Source organism: Rhea americana, unplaced genomic scaffold, assembly GCF_003343005.1.
Source record: "Rhea americana isolate MKP2758 unplaced genomic scaffold, rheAme1 scaffold_183, whole genome shotgun sequence".
Classification (NCBI taxonomy): Eukaryota; Metazoa; Chordata; class Aves; order Rheiformes; family Rheidae; genus Rhea; species Rhea americana.
Genome location: NW_028185961.1, coordinates 364654 through 383663, shown reverse-complemented (window position 1 = coordinate 383663; position 19010 = coordinate 364654). Strand labels below are relative to the sequence as shown.

The window sequence follows — 19010 nt, the reverse complement described above, 5'->3', positions numbered from 1 at the left end:
TGCCCTATTGATTGACATTCTTAYGACACAAGATAAAACAAAGTATGCTGTATCTACTGTAATGTATTTTATCTTCTGCCTGTTCGGGAGCTGGGCCTAATACAAGTCTTATCCTGGATTTTGCRTATTCAATTGGTAATGGGTTAGTTGCATATGTCTTGATCAAATGTGTAATGAASTTACTAGCAGTATGCCTGATCCCATGTTCAGTAAATGCATAAAAAATCAAAAAAGGGATTGTCTGAGTGGCTGGTTTCTGCAACGGTTCCCGTCTGTTTTGACATTAACTTCCACATTCATATAATGCCATCATGTGTTGGTAGAAAGGTCAACTTTACTCAACTGTATTTTCCTTTCTTCTTAGCTTAGTGGGACTTTCTGCTGGCGTGGGGGGCTTTTGTTTGCCTGTGAGCGCCTTGGAAATAAGATGACCTGCAGCATATTTTAGCAGATATGCAAGAAAGTGGTTTCTGCTGGGGGAGGGAGGAGAGGTCTGGTAATGCATTTCATATTTCTAACAAAAAGGGTCCGCAAGAAAGCGTGGGATTTGGGGTAAGAAAAATCCCATTGCATTAATCTATAGGATTACCTCGAAGGTTTTCAATATGAAAAAATAAATAGAGGAGATCCCYGTTTTTAAACTCTATTTAACATTTATATCTGTTTCTTTACTTTGTTTTCTTTTATTCGGTGCCCTCTAGAGGTCTTGCAAATGAAATCAGAAGAAGGGAAGATATGACTGTGGGAATGAGTGGCTGGTGCTGCTATGCACTAGCTTGTGCAACACGTTTTAAAATAGTTCCATAGGTGCTCCTGGAGCTAGATGCTGCTTCCCACACTCACCAGGGAAGGGAAAAAGCATTTACTCTGTGAGTGTTAATGTAGTGGCGATGTAAATGTCAGTTTGAGCGCAAAACCAACTGTGTGACTTTCCTCTCTAAAATCCTGCCCATTTTAGTACAGGTGAGATTTATGGCATAGAGTTATCAGCGCGTCAGATGTTTGTCTGWTTATCGCTTGTTAATATGGTCGAGTTAAAGATGCTTTCCGGAGGCAAGATCGACTTTATAGCCGAACGGCAGAAACGCGGCTGGACCTTTCGATGGCGCTCCGGTAGCGGAAGGAGCGAGGCCCCGTTTCCTTACGGCCTCGTGTCTCCCAGCTGGGCTCTGGGTCACCTGGCGCCGGCTGCGGTGCCTCCCTCTGCTCCTGGCGAGCCGGGGCCGCCTCCGAGGCGGCCTCCTCACCTCGAGGAAACACGAAGCGGGACCGACAGCCCGTCGTCCTCCGGGGCGATCGCTCTCCCCTGTCTGGCTGCCTGCTTTCGTGACRTTGCAGCATCCTGATTACTTTGATGTGCAGGGGCCCGACGTGGGCCCAGCRCCTCCTGGGGCGTTTCGGGCAGCTCCCGCAAAGGGCAGCTGGGACGCCGCCCGCGGCACTGCAGCTTAAGCTCTGGTTGAGCTGTATCTCGGCACTGCGCGTTTCCACCCCAAAGTGAATTTGTTCCTAMATTATATTCCCTGGAGGAGAGAACTCTTGCAGCTTTCACAGCTGTATGGTGGCACGGGTAACAGCACAGGGAACCAGGGCGGGCTCTGCTCACAAGCGTTTGCCGCCTGAGTGGGCACCCGGATCAGCTGGCACTTTTTGAAACTTAGCTATAAATGAGGGATATGGAAAATGAATTTACCCAGATCTGCAGCTTTGTATTACTCTTCTTAATTTTTCGGTTGAGAGGGGATTTGACGTATCATAGAATAATTTCTATTACTTGGCATCAAATCTTGAARTGCAAGTAAGTCACTGCAAACTTTCACTTGTATCAGAATGTTTTATTACTGGTGTTTGAGATTTAAACAAGGGAGGAGCTATGAAACTTTTGCCTTCTTACAGGTGCTTATGGTCACAAAAGTTACTGTAAAGAAAGTATAACATACCTAGGAAGAATTACTCCAAAGAACYGTATGTAATAATAGCATCAAAAGATACAAAGGCCGGATGGTTRTATTTGGGGTGTAGGTAAATGCAGGGGAGGGGTTAGTGCTCAGGAAGACGTAGGCTCTTTGGGAGAGCTGGGAAAAGAATTTTCCTTCCTTTTTTCAGTGTACTCCTGTATGCCAGCTCACTCCTTTAGCAGCTGCTCTYGGAAGAGACATTAGTGTTGTACAGACTTCTCAGCTTCTCGCTTGCTCCTCCGTGTTTTGTTAYGTGTTAGCATCGGCCTGAGAAGGTCTACCCCTAGTGCATCAACTTGAAGCCATGGCAAGACAAAACAAGTAGTATCTGCTAGTTGTAGCCTATTTTGATTYTTGGATCAGAACTTCTTTTTGCAGTCAGCAGTCCAAGCTCTAATCTCATTTTTGTCTTCCCCYGGTAATTCTCGCAGTGGAGATACTTGTCCCATAGAAATATTGGTCTTAACACTAATTTATACCCACGAACAGTGTTCCATTACAGCTGTATCTCTGTGTGCCTGTGTGTAGTAATAGGGCAGTATAACGCCTAATRTTTTCATGAGAAGATTGAACTGCTGTAGCCTGAAAGCACTTGCCTGTTGAGCGTGCAGAACATGAAGAGCATCTTCACCGCGCAACTGCAGAGGAGTTGAGCGGCTGTTCGTGGCCCGCTGTCTCTAAGCGGGTGGGCGCGTTACAACACTGTCGCTGTAGCTGGAACAGACAGGCGTCTCGTCGGTATTGTCACAGCATCGCACGCGCGCAGAGATGCTCCTATGCAAATGCAYGTATTAGAGGAAAAGTTCGTGCTCTGTGCCTTGTCCTAGGGAAGTAGGTATCTCAGAATTAYGCACCATGTGTATGTCTCTGCTTAAGGGCTTCTTGACTTCCAGGACTTTATAAAAGAAGGCTTTTCAATTACTTTATAAGTATAGTAGCGCTGTCAAGAGAGTAATCGGGAATTTCTTTGTTACTAATTTTTAAAAGTATTTGATTGTTTTTTGTTATTGTTGTTGTTTTTCCCTGTAAGTATGCAGGGATTCATCAGTCCTCAYGTGGGGAAATTCAGCTTAACTTTATTCTGTGAAAATTAGTGATACGTGCTCTTTACCCTCCCAAAGATGGCTGAAACAAATGAAGACATACTAGAAGGGCAAACTCCGTTACCCTAACAGTCTTAATTCACAAATACGCTAGGTAGCACCATTCGAAGCTGGAGCACAGGAATAATTTTTACCAAAGTAGGAGATCAAGCGGCTAGATCTAGGAAGTACACACATGCCCATGAAATACCCATGTAGCCCACAGTGATGTGGGCTGCAGAGCCACTGCGGGCGTCTGTAAAGTCGCTCGCATTTATTCACAGCCGCTGTAGAGCCAGAAACAGGAATTCTCCCAGCGCTGGAGCGCAAATCTAACGGGATTATACCCGAGTGACTCCGTTCTCTCTCCCTGCCGTTTTAAGTGTCTAGCTTTCTATCGGTTCTCCTCTATGATTGGTATTTAAAAAGGCTACTGGGTTGTTTACCTTGATGGAGACTGAGATAATCTTTAGACTACTTGAATGACTCGAGTATTTTGGAAGCAACTTCTCAGAGCTGAGTATTGGCTGAATTGATTTGTCTGGAATCAAATAGGGCTTAATTTTTCACTTAAATGGGTGCAGCATTCGCGCAAGGTTGATTTTCTTGCAAGTCAGCTTTTCTACTCCCTGATTTAGTCCTGCTTTTCGTGTCACTCTGGTGTATTCGCAGTGCAGCAGTCGATGGTTTCTCTCTCCTGTGTTCRAAGCCTGCCCTGTAATTGCCAGTGAAATCACCACGTAGCAACGCTGGTAGCTTTGGGGGCCCGTTACCAACTCGCTGGCCCCAAGCTGAGCTTGGCAGTGGCCCTGTCGCCRTCAGGACCTGAAGGGAAGAGTTGCTCTCTGCAGAGAGGCAAGCTGCTTGTAGCCGAGGCAGCAAGGAGAGAGGTCCTCGCTCCTGCTGAGTTCAGAAACAAATCCTGGAGCTTGGCCGGTCAAAGCACCGCAAGCTTTTGAGGCTTGGGTCCAGCTGCACGCTTGCCTTGCTCCTGTGCGTTCTCAGCAGCCCCGGCCACGGGGACTCTCCGGGCCACAGGCTCAGGGAGAGCGAGGGAGAGCTGTCAGAAACCTCTGCGGTCTTTTCAGATTCTGAATCCAACAGAGCTAGCAATATCTTTACGATGAAAATAAGACAGATATTTCCAGATTCATAATTTACTTGGACAATTCACTCTGTAACTTTGCTTCAGTGTGGAAGTGCTTGGAAATCCCACGTTGCCCGGAGCTGCAGATGCTCAKCATTTCCGCAGACCTGTTACGGGAGCTCTCCTTTTGCGTGCATGTTATTGTCTTTAATTTACCGAATCATGAAGTTGGACAGATTATTTCTTCATGGTCTAATAGCTTTGGCCCAGATCTTTTCATAACTCCTCAAAGTTATTTCTCACACTAACTGACTGTTAGGCGAAGGAAGTAGCTCGGAAAGGATGCAGCCATCTGCTACCGCCTTTCTTCCTTTGTCTTAGTTTTAAGGTCTCTTGCAGCAAGAAAATTAACTGCAGGAAACAATAGTAACACCTGCTTGTCCTCAGGCAGCGTGRATTTGAAAACGCTGAGTGTAATATAGCCACAAAGGGTATTTTGCTAGTACAGTGCAGTGGAACCTGGTCGGTTCAAGTGTTTTTAGTAATAGCTACATAAAAAAAAAAATGTATCACAGAGGCAATGTGAAGTACTCATGAATTTATGAAAGCACGTAGTTTCAAGGTGTAAATCGGATGTGTAATTGTTTACTTAGATAACAGGGAAAGCGTTTGCAGTGCTAAACAGCCACTGTTTAAAACCATTCGGTATTGAATGGAAAAGGAAAGATGTCATCATGTCTTCACTGAAGTTCAGTGACATGTGTTTGGTGGTGCTGCTATGCATTTTAAAGTTATCACAGATTCAGTTTGCCATGGTATGGCAAAGAGAAGACTGCACAAAAGGGTAAGACATTTCTCAAATATTGTTTTATCGATAGTTATGCAGTGAAGAATCAGGTGACTTAGGGCAGTGACAGATTGCAAGGATCGGAGGAGGAGAGAAATGGAATTAAGCTGGGTTTTTTTTCTTTACTTTTTAAAGAATTTTGGATTCTCTGGTACGAGCAGAGAAATAGCAAAACCTGTTTTTTAAGGAGGAGCTTACAAAATTACAGGTCAGATTTGCAGTGTTATGGAGCTTATAACATTGTTGCTGTTTCTGTTGATTATGAAACAGTCTTTGGCAGAGCTCGTAATGGAAGGAGGCAGCAGCATCGCAATTAGGCACGTACGTACCAGCAGGAAATCGAGGGGGGAAGATGTGTCGGGGAGTCTGATCCTCTTGCGGACTGCTATGACCACGTCTTAACAAGCCCTTGGGGTTGATTGCGGGCAGTTGGGGGTATTTCAGCCCACCCCATTTATCTCACACGCAGCATCCTCCTGTTCTGGTTGGTTTGCTTGAGCATTTTGGGCCGTTAAAATCTCCACACCATTGCTTTGTCTTCCTCCTTACTTGTGCAGATACATACCATGCCAATAAACTAGGAGAAGCAGCAGCCTGACTTCCAGCCCCAGAGCGATCACAGCGGTTTGAACAGAGTAACGATTTTAAATAAGTTACTTGACTTGCTTTGTGCATGAGCAGGGGGGAAGGAGCTTGTAGTGCTGCCGACAAACGGCAAACACATGCAGCGCAGTCTTTGGAGCGAAGCTTCCGACTCCTTTGACYTGATGAAAGGTTCAGAACACTGTGACTCTTATTCTGTACTGCACAATTCATTGGCATTAGAATTTAACATGTATTCAGTCTACTTAGTTTTTGCACCTGTGAACAACAAAGTATGTTCTTTGATGGATATGGAAGAAAATCTGTGTTCCTTCACAGCAGAACATGCATTTCAGCAGTTACGGAGGCATTCTGCAAGGATGTCTTGTTTTTAGAGTGCCAGATTCTATTTTTTTTTTTTTTTAGTTTTTTTTTAGTTTTAAAATAATGCAAAAATAGTCTCAATTAGTTACGAAAAGCAGCTGGATGCTGCCTGATCAGTTATGGGAGATGTAATGAAATGTCTTATGCCTGTTTTATTCCTTTTCTGAGTGTTTTTCTCATTCCAACTGTCTATACTGTAAAATATGGTTCAGGAGCTGTATTCTTTAAACAGTTCTTTCTTGAAGCTGAATATTTATTTTGGGAGTAGGGAAGAACCTTCTTCTTATCAAGTTGCATCTTGAATTACAAAGCCATTGTTGCTTTAGACCGCGAGGCCTTAAGAAGTGCCAAGAGAATGAATTATTGCAGKTGATTATTAATGGATGGCGCAGCAGGAGCTGCTAGACAGGGCTTTGGACTGGTCTCGGTTCCCAGCTCAGCCAGCGCTGGCCCGCTGCAGGCAGTGGGTACAAACAGCTTCATTTCTCTGGACCTCGGTTTCTGCAGAGTCAAATTATATTGCTGTTGTTTGAAAAATGCTATGTAAAGATAAAGCATTACTAACAATGGTCGCAACATTTGTGTCTTGACAGCTCACTAAAATCCAGATGTTTTAAGATTTTAGTGTTTACGTGAAAACTATGTCCTGCTTACCAGGTATTCCTGTTGCAAGTAGTATCTTTGCTGCAAGTCTTAGCCGTAAGGCCAGTATCTAAATGAGCACGGAAATGAACTTGTCTTTTGCTCTGTGGCTTAAGACACAAGCACAGTGTAATTTTGCTCTTCATACACCTGTCCTGCAGATAAATATTTAACTTAGTCCCCAGCTTTGTTAATGCAACAAGAGGACTGGATTATATAAGCCCCTCTTCTCTTTTCATTGCTTCCCTCACTACTGTATTCTCTTCCCCCAATGTTTGTTAAGTTCATTGCATGTAATTCTGTCTAGGAACTCCAAGATGAAATGAAAATTTAAAGTCTCAAACAAAAAGCTGAGTTTTAATTCATAAAACTGTTTCAGACCCACTATTTGCTGCTCTAATCCATAAAGACCTACTAATGAACCATTATTTTACTCTGCAGGTTGAGGAAAGGGGGTGATGGTGGAAGGCAGAAACACTTTGAACTACATGTAGACAACTTTATGGTTTCTGTAAATCAAGAAAATTGTTTCTCGATGTTAACATTTAGTTTACTTAGTAATTCTTTAGTAGAAATTACAAGGAACAGTTTCCTGTAGGGTAACATTAACTTCTCTAATTTAGTGTTGTTGGTGAGTATTTTATTCTAATTTTTCACATTGAGTGCCTGAGACCAGATTAGAATAAGAATTAAATTACAGAAGGTTCCTCTCCTGCCTGTCTTGAAGTTTCTGTTTCATTCAGGCTGAATCTGTCCAAACTTTAAGGATTGTTACCGTCTTCGGGAAATCAAGAGACAACTGGGAGGCCTGCTTTGTTTAAAAGACAAGCCACGCCGAGCAGTCTCAAGCAGGAGAAAGGCAGGGGGTTGCTTTTAAAATAACGAAGTGCTTTTTCTGCGTGCAGTAACTACCCTGTGCTTGTGATGCTGGGGGAACCAGATGGGATTAGCATGCGGTTCTGCCATGCATAAGGTAATAAAAGTCATGAAACCAAGGTAGTGTGGAGAGGTGAGTGTATTCGACAATACCCTAGAGAGCAAAACGCGCCAGGCTTGTCCCTCAGACGCTGATCACTGCCCTGTCCAGTGAATCCCCTCTCGACTGGTGTTACAGAGGAAGGTACGGCACAAGCCCCGAAAAGCGGTACCCTCCTGCGTGCCTGCGCATGGGCTGCTGCTCATCCAGACRCAGAAGAGATTAGTGAACTGACAAYGTCCAYGGGATGGGCAGAGACCTCTGGGTGTCCGATGCTGRGAATGAGACAGGCTAGGTAGAGAGCTCCAAATTGCTGTCKTGCTTGGCTGTCAGCTTTCAGCATTTATTGGAAACTCTTCAAGCCTGCAGCTCTCCAGGATGCTGAAGGCCATCACTGCACATTCCTAAAAGCATTTCCTTCTCGACAGAAGAAAATGTAGTGTGATGCTGGACTGATACCAGATCCCCAAATTAGGTGTCCTTCATCCACAGTTCTCTCATGAGCAGTTGTTTCTGGTCTTGAGCACGTGTAATGGGRATTTATAGCCTCATGCTCCCCTCCAGCAGCAGTTGCCACCTTTTGAAGGACTGCTCAAGGGGAGTGCTGCTACCTTTTATGGCACTCAGCCAGCGCACTCTTCCCTTCTGGGCTTGAAGTACTTCGCTCTGCCTCTCTTGCCGTGATCACCAGTTTACCCCATTGATGGAACAATCTTCTCAAGATCCAGAACTAAAGATTTGGTGTAAAGGAAGAGAAAGCAAAAGGTTGTATAAAGATTATGTAACCTAAAAGACATCCACTTTGGGTTTAGGCTTGGTATATGTCATTAAATGTCTAATTCTGTATTTTGCCAAGTCCCTCCTGGAAGGACAGTGTTCCCACAGCTCTGAGCAGAGATCAGAATACAGGTCTCTTCTCCAGTCTTCCCCTCTACTGGGAAGAGGACTCCAGAGCTTGGGGATATGGGATGCRGTGGAGACTTTGCAGGCCTTTTCCAGGCTGTGTTTTCCCTCTCCCTGTGCCTTGCCAGCAGCTGAGTAAGGAAGCACATGTTGCAGAGCTGTGTGGAGAGTTTTTGTTTATGTGAACATAAAGTGCTTCGCCCTTGCCCTACAGATGCCTGTTGGCTGCTCGGGCTGCCCACTGCCCTGGACGGTGTGCTGCTGCTCCTAACTTTACCTCTGAAAGACTCAGAAACAACCCTGTAGATCTCAGGAGAAGTTCCGATCCTTCTTTAGGGGCCTAGACCCAAACCGTATCCGATTTTCTGGGTAGCTCCCAACGACCATCTCTTACCGTCGCGTTCGCTGTGTGCTCCTGCAATGATGATGCTGTTTCTGCACCGCCGCACCGTGCTGCAGTGAGCTCCATCGAACGGCGGGGAATGTTCTCACGGGTCTGAGCTGCTTGCGTGTTTTGTGTTTGAAACCTCGGCCGTTACTAGATCCAGTGCGTTAACCTGTGTTGTCTCTGAGAAAGCAAGCTGCCTCCTCCTGGGATATATTAAAGGTCTAACTAGAATTGATAACCATAACGTATTTCATATGCATATCTTCCTTATTTACAGTTTTTATTTCGAATACTGGTGCCAGCAACTACCCTTCCATAGGGCTACAGGTACAAACCTTTCAGTTCCAAGAGAGACGGTGCAGCAACTACTCTGTTCAAGCGAAGGTTAGATTTAGGGATTTCTTTCTTAGACGCTCCTTCTTGTTGCAGTTCAGTAAAAGCCAAAAATTTCTATCTGAATTTTTCATTTTTGAATTATTCATTTATTTTCTAGTGGGCAACCCTTCAGCCACCTTCTTGGTCACCTATCAACCTTGTTAGTTACGTTTGTAAAATACCTGAGGAAGCATAAGCTGTCATCACTTAACCGCTAACCTTACACAGTCCACAAGAAGAGCTCAGTATTTGGTACTTTTTTTCACATTCTAACACGCCAAGACATCATTTATGTCATTTCTCCGTTTTACATATGTGTAGCTTTTCCAGCAATCTTTTTGAGCACCTAAGACAGCCATCTAAGACAAAAGTTTGGGCCTACAGTAAGAAGGATCCGCGTTACGGAATTYAGTATTGCTAAAAGAAATTGTGGGGGAGGTCATTCCTGCTAAACCGTTTCTCCGAGGAAAAACAGTAACTGAGTTCTTTGGTGTTTTAATTTTATATGCAAAACACTTTAACAGGGCTTACCTCTTTCATATTCAGCACAGCTCAAGCGTCACTGGCTGCTAACGAAATCATTTCTTTCTGTAAAGGAGATTTTTGCTACTAACGTTACTTAATTTTACTCCCATAAAGTTGGGATTTTTAGTTATGCACTAAGACATCAGAGGTGTGATACACTTTTGCTTTCTAAGAGAATAAATACCAAATTTCTCTTTGAAGCTGTAATCAAAGGTAGAGATCCTGCAACTCATTTGAGAAACAGGAAAGACAGGTATTCTGCACTTAATTAAAATCTGAATTTTGGCATTAACATGTACATATTTATAAACACTTACTTTCATTTCTTGAGATTTTCATCTGTTTAAAAACCTTTTTTTAAAAACAGTTCCTGACAGGTCAGATTTCCTCAATTAATGGATTTCTGTGCTTATCTTGCAAAGGAAATTCAAGTAGATTAAATAAAGATAGAATCCATTCCAACACATCTTCCTTAACAAACAAATGCAAAAAAAAGAGTGAGTAACAGAATTTAAGACTTGTAGAAATATTTACTTTAGCAATACATACGCTGTGTGATTTTCCAGATGTGAAAGCCTAGGGGGAATTGTGAACTTGGCCATATTTTTCAGTTGGCTGTTTACTCTGAGACTGCACTGGATTCCTGTTGCTTTAGGGTCCCAGTGGATTTTAGGTGTCTTACTGCGTGTTACTTATTGCCTGGGTGGGTTTTATGCTGGAATTTTTGCCTTAGACTTTATAGTTCTGCTGCACCTGAGGTTCTCGGTTGCTGGAATCAAAGCACAGACACGACTGGAGGCTTGCTGATAGCCGGCTAGAGCTCCCTAGCATTAGAAGGCGTTGCGTTTGGCCCAAGTATAGCGTTTACCACTACTGCYGCCCTGCTTTCCTGGTGCTCTGCTGAAGGCTCGATGAAGCCTGACAAATACAACTTCAAATCTCACAGCTGTTCTCTCAGGTTTTTCCTCGCTTCTACATCCATTTTTGGACTTGTGACCCCCCCAAGAGCAACTAATTACAGTATTCGAGTTTCTTTTTTTGGGTGATTAAATCACTTGGGATATCAGAGAGAAGGGTTCATTTTTGTAATTTTGTTATAATTAAAAGAAAATGCATCACTTCAGTAAATCATGATTTAACAGCAGAGGCACAATTATCTGCAGAATAGGGTGCACTCTTGTACTGTGTCGGTTCATAGGAAGATGTTTGATGACAAACTCTTACCCAGCTGATGCATTTTATAAAGGAGACCTAATTTTTATTTCGGTAGAACCCTTGATTTCTTCTTTGTTGAATCYTTGCTATTTGGTAAAGCAAAAACATTCTGGACAGGCCTTTTAAGACCATTATGTAGTGCTGGTGATAGACCCATTAGAGCTATACACACTTTCACTTTGGCTAGAGAGGCAAATAGTCCTTATACATCTTATGCTTTGGTAGAAGGTGAAGGGATGCATATACTAGAGGAGTATTTCAGACARGTGACCTTGGATTTTTCTTCTCAAATGTATTTGTCCTTTTCTTGAAGCTTTGGAGGTAGCTGTTTCCTCGGGAGAGGATGTCTTGATAGGAATGTGACGGAAACACTTAGCGGTAAAATAATAGCAGGAGTAATATATGTTCTGTGAGTCTTTAAGAAGAGTCACAGAAGAACTTCTATTTTTAGGAGGTTGTTGCATTTTTAAAAAAACATTTTGTTCATCTTATTTATATGATTTTTATTTATTTATTTGCCRAATACCTATAGTTTTCCAATAGACTTACTGAGGGCTACACAGTCAGTTGTTTGTTTTTTGTTCTACGGTCTTCCTAGTAGGAGACCCTTGCATCCTCATAGGGAAAGAAAACYAGTGTCCGCTTAGGAGCTCGCTGCAGACGGAGGGCATATCCAGCAAATGAAACCTGGGCTTGCCATCGGCTATAGAGGAAATCACCTGATTTTCCGCCTCTGTTCAGCTGCCTGGTGCTCTCTGTGCACTCTAGCTTAAATTTGCCAGAGGGGTTTTTGCTACCAGCTGGTTTCAGAGCAGGAGGAAGTGAAGTGGTGCTAGAAGACCGGTGCTCCTCCGGGGGAAAGGGGAGAGGGGAGAGGAGGAAAACAGGCTGTGAAGGGTAATGCTCATCTGGGAGGCAGCGTGCTGCAGGAGGAGAGGGCTGCCTTCCTGGGAGCCTGGGACGGATTTGAAGGCAAGACCTGCACCACAGTGAGTTGGATTACATTTGAAAGAACATGTCAGAGGGCAAGCAGTCTTCCAAGGAAGTTTTAAAATTGTGTTTCAAGGGACAAAATCAAGTATACGAAGAAAAGAGAAAGTAAGATATGTAGGCATGAGGATGAGAAGGACAAATTTGAAAGCGCTGTATCCATTGTAATGGAAATGAGTTATTACAGATTTGATTTCTGATTTATGAATATTAATTTGGAAGGAAGACAAAAAGATAAATGAGGGGCAGTCAGATTCCTGTACRAATGGAAAAAGTTTAGCAAAGGAAACAAGAGGCAGCATAAGATGAAAATACATTTTGCAACGGTTAATTAAAATCTAGCTAGAAGGCAGTAAAAGGCAATGGTAATAGCTCATGAAGCTCATTATGGTGAGCAGTGGCATCCCTACCCATTAATACTGACTGGTCCTGCTGCCCTCCAAAGTGTGAGCTTGGCTCTTGCCACCAAAGAAGTGCCAGGTCCTGGAGAAAAGAGGTGGGTAAAGGAGATTAAGCAGGATTTTCCATGAAAAAGAATTTTTATTCTGAAAGGAAAAAACGCTGCAGTATGTTGAAAGATGATTAAAGTGTTATACAAAGAACATGCAACTGATTAAGCTAGAGATGAAAACATTGCAGGAGAAAATGGGAGCTAGAGGAATGATGGGGAATGGAGCCTGTCAGGAATGCATGGTTGCACATGAGTGATTTAATTGAATAATGGTTGTTTTTTTAGCCTAAAGTGTAAGAGAAATTGTTTACAATGTAGAGAGGAGAGCCTCAGGAAGTAGGACCACAACTAGAAGTCTCGCTCTTCGTCGGCTAACGTACTGCCTGAGAGGGGCTGGTCTGGTGTGACAMGAACGGCTGAGAACCTACCAAGTCTTTGTGTTAAAATACTCCGTTTAGTCAGCCATGCTCTTAATTTAGACTAACCAGTTACAAATAGGAAAAGTACAACAAGGAGCAGGGTTAGCCCATTCCTTAAGCCCTGCTAAGAAAGTGCAGGACGACAAGAGAGCCAAAACACCCCGTGGCAGCCGAGCGTCATATTTCCTTGCTTTCTTTGACTAATCTGAACGTCTGTGTTTACAGCATTACACCATCCTGTTTTAAGAGGACTTAAAAATACATAAGCACAAAAAAAAAAAAAAAATCTTTCTGGGTAGTTGCAGAATAAATCCTTTGTAAGTACAGTAGTGATGGAACTAAGTGTCAAATTTGCTCACAGGAAGAGTGAAGTTGTGCAAGGTAGTTTCAAAAAAAAAAAGTGTGTATATATACATACATATATATATATATATATATGTATATTAGTGCTCTGAGCATTTCAATATGCACYGCTGGCACAGTGCTGCCCTTCCGCCCCCTCTGGCCAGGGCTCCCTGTGTCTTCCATCGCGCCGCTGGTGTGCTGCGGAGGGACTGCTTGGCTCAATTTAAATACCAGTTGATTGAAATAATAGTCATTCTCTCAGCAGGACGCTTAATCAGGCCTTACAGAGAATACAGCATTGCTTCACTGAATGGGAAAAGAAAAAAAAAGTTCCCCCAGACCAGTAAAAGACTCAGAGTGGAGAGCAGCTCGGTGTAGATGGACCATTGCAGTGCTGTTCTGTGGAGAAAGAGCAGAGCAATTTTCTAGGGAAGGGTCTGCATCAGTAGCCTCAAAACTGTTCCTTGCCACTTGACCCGGGACTTTTACTAAGTTCAGTAATCCTGTAAAGGCAGAATCCGTTGCCTTCTCGCATTTCAAGCGTTTTCATTCATTTCTACAGAAGTAGTTAATGATACCGAGATTTGTCTCTCGTGGATGGTGCTGATCRTTGAGAATAAGGTGCAAGATGGCTCTGTTATTTAATGTTGTCTTTGACCAAATAACACTTCTTTTAACTTCTCAATGAAGAGCTGAGGTTATTTTAACTAATTCCTTGCCTTTGTGTTGTGCATTGACTTTAATTTCATAACTTTCACTACAAAAAAAAACCTCATAGTTCATTAATGAGATCTCTCTGTCTAAATGGTTATACAATATTAATTTTGCTTCACAAAGAGCAGAAAATACTTTTTAACAAGCAGAAAATATTTTCTTAATAAATGAATGTGGAATTTCTACTTTGCTGCTTGGAGTCATTCAGATCTTTACAATGGTGAGAAGGTATTATCTTTGTTTAGCAATTCAGATAATTATGAAAAATGAGATGCATTTCTCTTGTTCCTACCTGGGATCCTGCCTGCATCRTAGCGGGCAGTCGTGCCGATGAGAGCAGCTGGGAGGCCAAGAGTTAAATAGACAGGGAGAGCATGATCGTTTCTCTTACCCAGCTGGTGCGCGCAAGAGCAAGAGAGGTGTGAGTAAATAGAAATGGGATTATGCGGTAGGCCTGAAATGAAGTATTAATGGGAGTTCCCAAGAATTGTAAGATTGATAAAATCCAAGATCTTACAAAATCTACCTGTTGAAGGAGATGTTAATCTTTGCTATTTGAATCTGGTTATTTAAACTCCAATTACTGATAGCAGGCTAAAAAGCAGCTTTCTTAGCTCTTACTTATCTTCTATTTATGTTCGTACGTAATAGTCCGTCAAAAGAACCAAGGTCAGCAAAGGTAAATTCATTACTAAAAGAAAACGTAAGACAAACATAGTTTTCTTATTTCTCACTTACTAAGATAGCGACCTAAATGCATTATTTTTACTTTCTCCGTAACATTTTTTCATTGCAAATGCTAGACTGCGGAGTCTGGACTTTGAAAAAAGGCATCTTCAACAGGACTAGTACAGTTCACTAGAAATACTCTAGATACTCTGAATGCTTTTTTTTTCTTACATAGCATTTAAAATATCAATGGTTTTTTCCAAGATCTCAGTCATCTTAGAAGTCTTTCAAATCAGTAGCAGAATGCATAAATGCAGTGATTCATTGATGAAGGTTGTTTCTTTCAGACAGATACTTAGAAGAAATAAAAGCTGATCTATTTTTGAGAAGAAACAACAGCTTGACTAAGTACGCGTAGTAACAGAAAAATGCAGGGGTGCATGCATAGATGAAACAAGAAAAGTTGCTCACGGAAAAAACAAAGCCCAAAAAATCTGTGTATCTGTTACTGTTTTGCTTACTTTACAATGAACCTTGTTAAAAGCAAGCCTGAAGTTAAATTCTTGCAGATGACATGGAGCCGATTTGAAGGCATCGTATGAGACGTTCTGAAGAAATGCATACTAGCAAAAAAGGATTGAGAAAATCAGAAGGAAAGCTTAGCTTTCATGGCTAAATGCAGGGAAGAAGGAGTTGCTTCAAGTAGAGGAGGTCCTTCAGAAAGCAAGGGTTGCTGCCAAGTGAAGAAAGTACAGAAGATCAATATCTGGCAGATTAAAACAGTGAGCCATGCTAGGAAAAAAAGTGGAGGGGGAAGGAAGAACAATTTGAAGAAGCCATGAGAAGTAACAGATTCTTTTTCAGATGTGATGGATGGCCGCTGAGTTTGTAGGACAGGTTATTGATAGAGGTATGAAGGAGCAATCCCAGCAGGTGAGGCCAGGACSGGAAGCCTAAATGAGCACAGTGCCGCCGTATCAATGCTTGAGGCGGTCCCCCCGCTCAGCCGGTTTGGAAGGAAAGTCATTCCTTGCAGATGCACTGCTGTTCCGTGAAGCTGTCGACAAGCGGAAATTCGGAGGTATTGTGCACGAGGTGGCGTGTCTTGCTGCCACGTGAACAGTCTAGCCCCACACCGCTGGTGGCTCTTATTGCGGCTCTTCCACCCTTGCGTCTGAAATTGCTCCCTGCAGAMTATAAGAAGAATAAAGTGTGAACTGCTGCATGTTTGGGAAAAAACGCAAACCCTCTTATTTAGTTAAAGAGTTAAATCTTTTTACTCCGTTTGTAAGCCCTCTGCACGACTTAAGCCTGAAAGCTCGCACCGAGCGTGAGCCTGTTTGGTGCATGCCAGCAGTGACAATACAAACACATTTTGTCACCGTGAACGTGTTGCTTGGCGTCGCGCTCCGGGTGCACTGGRTCAGTGGCAGCGGTAGCGTTTTAACCTGGAGGTGTGACAGCGCTGGGCGGGCTGGCGGCTCGGCTCCCCTTCCAGGGCAGCACGCAGCGCCGCGGACCTCAGCGCCCCGCGCCGGTTATCGTCGCCGCCAGGCTGCCACCTGGCAGGGTGACTCTGCTCGTGTCCTGTTCCCCGGAGTCTATGAAAGTAAACGGCGCACAGAGAGGGCAGGACACGTTTTATTTAGAGCGGTTGGTCGAGGCGCTCCCGTGCGGAAGGGATTCTCCAGGGATGCGTGCTGCACACCCCGCATCCTTAAATAGGTGGCGGAGAGCTCCGCTTTGGCTCGAGTAAGGAAGCGTTCGAGGCAATTTGCCGCCTGTTACCTGGGGTTTATCCTGTTGCCTAATTGCCCGACGTTTGCTTTATGTATTTGCTTTCCGCCTTTCTCGCGCTTACAGCTGTTGCTTGTCACCTCTTCAGTTCTGSAGGTCGCAGGCGCGTGTTACCGAGCGCTTTACATTTAACTCGCCGGCAGCAGACGCCGTCGCCCATAAATAACTTACGAGTCACAGAAAATGTTCAGGTTTTAACTCAGTTCATTACAGATGCTCAGTTGTCTTTTTTGGCCAGCATGTGCCATGTAAACCTGTAGTTAAATTAACCTTCATAAATATCCACAAATATAAGTATGCATATTACATGCATTTAAGGAACGCTTTAAAATTTTCCCCATAAGGTAGCTGATGGTGTTGGGCTAAATGGGCCCCGAAGCAGCTCTTAATGTTTCCACGTTACCCCGTGCTCCTAATCTCAATGTTGCACGTACCCACGAAGGCAGGCGCCCACCTGCGCGGAGGCCTGCCCGCACCCCACGGCCGCTGCGGTTCGCGGAGACCTAGGCAAGTAAAAGTTCCTGTTCTTTAAACAACCAGGCCTACAGACACGGCATTTTGCAATGTTTCCTGAATTGGAGAAGTGTTTCCTCCTCAGGCGGAACGAGGCTTTTCGACTTTCTCGCCACGCTGCAAAGTTTGTCGTCCCTCCCAGGTAGCAGAGGGAGAGCCTGTATGCAACTTTGCTTGGGTAGATGGGGGTTTGCTTTAAAAATCGTTTTATTTGACGTCAAGGAAAATGTGCAAACTGAATACACCTCGGATTTTATCTTGTGTTTTTCCAAGTTTTTGCATTTYGAATTGGTTTTAAAGCAACTTCAGCTGCAAACATAACTCTGACTGTGAATCAACACATGAAACAAGTGATTCTAAATATCCAAGGCAGTGAAATGAAGTTATCTGCTGTGCATGTTGGGCTGCTTTGACTGATTTTAACTAAGCAAATTAACTGCTGAACATTCAGAATTAATGGTATTGACAGTGCCAGTAGAAAAAATAACTGTAATTACTCTAGTAAAAAAGTGAGAAGTAAGTTTCTTATAATTTATTGTCAGTAACAAAAACCTTTAGCATTTAGATTGTATTACTGAGAAACGCATATGAATGCGTATGCAGTGCTATATCAGGAGGGGAAGGTAGAAAACAAATATGAGGCAAAAATCCTAGTACATATGTCTTTAATGGCGTGGACTGCTGCCTCCGTGGTTTTGGATGTGGAAATGAGGAAAGTTGAGATGACTTGGTTGAAGTAAGGTTTCGATATTTGTTCCTACAACTTTTTTTTTTATTTTCTTGTAGAAAATGATTACAGTCCTCCCCCCAGTGATTTGGATGAACTAAAATATAACAAACCTTGAAAACTGTGAGGCCTTCCCCCCCGACTCGAGGCTCAGGACAACAATATCCAAATTCTGGGTTTAATTAGTATTTTGCTAAAAACCAGCTAGGTGAAAATTGTTGAGGTTTACGATTTACGATGTGTTTATTAAGTTAATCAGCAGGTATTTCTGTATTAAGAAAACTTGCTTTCCTGCCAGGAGTTAATTACTTTTTAGAAAAAAAAAATCCCTTTAGAAAGGATTGCTCGTGGAAAACTCCCTTAGTTTCTCATTTGCCTGTACTTAATAAGGCAAATGTGAAAGAAAGGGAGTTTGTACCTCTTTTCAGGTGAAGCGGAGAAAAGTAAAATTAAATGAAAAATGTGCAAAAGTGCTGCAGATTTTTTTTTTTTTCCTTCTTGGTCTTCAGATCTTAAAAATGTGTTGCTGCGTCTTTYAGAATTCTTTGTGAATTTAGCTGTGAATCATTCCGGATTGCTTATGGAGGCTGCATTATAAATATGAGAAYGAAACCACAATCTGTGCTGCTCTCGAAGTATGTGTAACTAGCTTATCTAACCGGCACAATTTGAACTTTTAAGTGCATAATCCATTTATATGTCCATCACTTACAGTATAACAGTTAATTATAAAGCTATCCAGCTAAGGAAGCAATCACATATGTCATTGTTTTTCTCAGGAATCAAGTATTTTAGCACAGCTTTTAGCTTATAGTTGAACTAAAAAACTGACTGCAATAGGGCACCGGCTGCCAGCATCAACATCGGATCTGCCTCGTGGGGCTCCGTCGCTGGGAAGCTCGGCCTCGGGAGGGGAGCGCAGCGTTTGAGCCGGGCGCGGGAGAGCGCCGGTGGGATCTCTGGGCCGTTGTGGACCGGGAGGGCTGGGGGGAGGAAATCTTCCAAGTGGCCTTGTGCTGTGGCTGAGGGAAGTGGGGACAAAACATGGGATTTGTTCACGTTGCGTGTCAATCCTCAAGCTGTTGCAAAAAAAACCCTGCAGTGGCAAAAAAACAGGTAGCGGTCCCAGAGTCCCCTAGAAAGGTATAGGAATTAAAATTCTCTTTACTAACTGTAAAAGGCTAATTAAGGTTTTTTTTTTCCTTTTTGTATTGATCTAAGGCTCATCCCAAATGCAGATACTGAACTGAAGAAGTGGCCATACACCACATAATTTTGCAAACATTGTTAGGCATTTGTGATTTTTTGTTCATAAGCTACTTTTCTTGAAAAATGTCTCGTGGGAGCTAGAGCTGTAAGAAAGCCTGGGGAATTGAAAGTCTTTTTTCTTTCTTTCTTTCTTTCTTTCTTTTTTTTTTTTT

The 19010-nt window shown here is 43.1% G+C and overlaps 1 protein-coding gene across 3 annotated transcripts in view; it reads left to right on the top strand.

Annotated features, from left to right (window-relative positions):
* Window positions 1-19010, top strand: part of LOC146597464 (protocadherin-15-like) — a 593579-nt gene that overhangs the window by 290878 nt on the left and 283691 nt on the right. The window lies entirely within an intron of this gene.